The sequence below is a fragment of the Pteropus vampyrus genome, unplaced genomic scaffold, assembly GCF_000151845.1.
Source record: "Pteropus vampyrus isolate Shadow unplaced genomic scaffold, Pvam_2.0 Scaffold66, whole genome shotgun sequence".
NCBI classification, from domain to species: Eukaryota; Metazoa; Chordata; class Mammalia; order Chiroptera; family Pteropodidae; genus Pteropus; species Pteropus vampyrus.
In genome coordinates, this window is record NW_011888847.1 from 5,370,557 (window position 1) to 5,373,447 (window position 2,891).

Genomic DNA, 2,891 nt, shown 5'->3' on the forward strand with positions numbered 1-2,891 from the left:
CCGATTCCCCTCAAACAAAATGAATTACTCTTTTTTACTCCACTCTTTTACTCCAGTATAGCACCTTACATATACTTCTACTAGAGCACACATCTCATTGTATTGCATTAGTCAGGTGAGAGGCTAAGCCACTATAACGACAACACCACCACCAACAACAAACAGACAAAAAAATCCTTCCCTAATACCAGTGGTTTGAACAAGTTTATTTCTCTCACACATAAAATTCCTAAGTGGCATGCTGGCTCAGCTCTGCAACGTTGGGATCCAAGCCCTGTCCATCACCCTTCGAGTTTTGCCCTCTTGTGCATGGACCAACACGGCTCTCCAACATGTCTACCTTCCAGCCATCAGGACGGGGGGAAGAGAGAAGGAAGACTGTCTCCCGCCTTTTAACAATATGATCCAGAACTGGTACCATCTCTTTGTTCATATCCCATAATTTAATTATAGCCACATATAACTTCGAAGGAGACTGGGAAATGCAGCTTCAGCCTGGGTGGCCATGTGCTCCACTAAAAGTCAGGTGTTAGTCTATGGCCAGGCCATCCTGAACAAGCCCGATCCCATCTGATCTCGGAAACTAAGCAGGGTCGGGCCTGGTTAGTGCTTGGTTGGGAGACCACCTAGGAAGCCCAGGAGCTGTAGGTGTAAAAAATAAAAAAAATAAGGGATCGTAAGCTAACAAGGTCCTTGCAATCTGTGAGGTCAACCAAGGGCTGCCTCACCTAAAAAAAAAAAAAAATTCAAGTGTTATATTACTATGAGAAGAAAGGGAAAAACGGGCCTAGGGATAAATTAGAAGTCTCTGTCACAGTCCACCCCCTTAGCCACCCAACTATCTGTGATCGCCTTTCTTTTTACACATAAAATGAAAACACTGCCTTCCAAGGCATACAGCTTCAAGTACCATGCCGTCTTGTATCCAGCACTTTAATCAGGTCTGGTTGTGGTTACCTGTGGTCTGGGGACCAAAACTCTAAAGGACAAGTTACCTGGCCCCTGACCTTCCTCCAACACACAATGATAGAAAAAGAACCACATACCCTAATTTAAAAACAGTCGCTCTTATTCAGAAAATAAAACAATGAGAACTACACAGATGGCTCCAGTCCATAGCAATTACCAAAGCATGCCAGTGAGAAGTTATAAAGACTTCTTGCCCTTCTGTTTTCTAGAAGTAACTCCCTTGTCCACTGTGCTCCTTGGCCCCTGGTTTGCCCTCTGAGAAGCTATTAGTAGGTCATTATCCTCCATAACCACATCTGAAGTGGGCATTGAAGAATATGCCTCTCTTGGGCTTCCAGACTTTGCTTCTAGTCAGTAACTGCAGCCAAAGGTCTTGTCCTGACAGAGTTTGTCAGGCTGAAAACTCCGGCTGTATTTTTCCTGGCTTCTGTGCTCTGCCCAGACCCCTCTCTAGCCCTAATGGCTATTATCTTCAGGCCATCTGAGACAATAAGCTTGGGTGGAAAGGGAACACCCTTAATCCGATCTTGGCTGCTGGGCTGGCTCTCATTGTCTGGCACAGAATTCTTAACTACAAAAGCCTGAGAAAGGCTCAGGGCCATAGTCTTAACTCCTACTAAGGCTGTCTTTTCAGAGCCAGTTTAGGTCACTGCTTCCATTTAGGATGTGGAAGCAGCTGGCTTTTACAACTCTTCAAGTTTCCAAATTTCCAGACTCTCAGTTAACCTAGATTACAGACAGCAGGTACAGGTGCCCCCTTAGCAGAACTGTATTCTCTTCCATCTCTGCTTACGAACTGGCTAGATCTAACCTGAGTTCATTTCTCTTTTCTAGAAATCTGCTGAATGCGGCAAGAAGCAGTCAGGACTTACCAGTTATCAAGTTCTAGAGTGAGTTACAGGCTCAGAAAAAATGTGATCTTCCTGTCCAAGTATCAATCACAGATGCCAGTTTTACTAAATCTTCTGCCAGAGCATAGCAAGGGTCACCAACTTTCCAGTCTACATATCTGTGTCTGTTCTACCTGACTCTGAAGCCAATGCCACGTATGTGAGTATTTTTATGACAGTACTCTACTTCCAGGTAGTCTAAATTAATTATGAAATCGATTTTGGCACGTGTAACTGAGAGACCAAACATAACAGCAGTTCAAACAAGATGGAAGTTTATTTTTCTCTCATGAGAGAGTCTAAACCGGTACGATGGTTCTGCTCTGAAAAGCCATAGGGTTCTGGACTTCTTGTGTCTTGTTTCACTATCCAAAGAGGGTGTCTCCACATGGCCCACCATGGCTCGCCCTCAAATTCTCATTCTAGTGAACAGGAAAGGGGGAAGGGGAAGAGAGTGCAATCTAGAAGTTGTACACACATTACTCCCATTCACCTCTCTCTGGCCATATGGCTATACTTAGTTGAAAGAGAGGCCATGACATACCGTCTTTATTCTGGGCTGTTCTATCACAGTAGAGAGAAGAGGAAGCGATGCAAGGAGATAAGTCGTTATCTCTGCCACAGCCTGTCTCCTCTTGAGAGAATTCTTTGAGGGACAAGGACCTCGTCTTACCATCTTCCTCATCCACAGGCCCAGCCAAGGGCCCAGCACAAGATCAGTGGCTATCTATGTCCAACTTTAATTTTCCCAGACTATAACCCAATCTCATCATAATGGACATTTGTAGCATGATTCGTGTTTGAAAGACACCTGCACCAATGTAGCCCAGGTGTCCCTACCCTGTGTACCTTCAAGTTCTCCAGCCTTGTGGAATCACCTCCCATGCCTAATATTTTTGAGGGCTTTCTGAAGTGGGCAGTTTGTTTCTCTGGACTCAGTGTGCCTCCTTGAGGTATCTTTGCTCATCACCATGACCTTCAGCCTTGTGCCTGTTGTCTCCTCTGAGACTCCCTCTTCCTAAGCAGATGCCA

At 45.0% G+C, this 2,891-nt stretch overlaps 1 pseudogene; it reads left to right on the plus strand.

Annotated features, from left to right (window-relative positions):
- The first annotated feature begins 532 nt into the window (after positions 1-532).
- LOC111740674 lies at positions 533-651 on the plus strand (annotated as a pseudogene).
- The last annotated feature ends 2,240 nt before the right edge of the window (positions 652-2,891 follow it).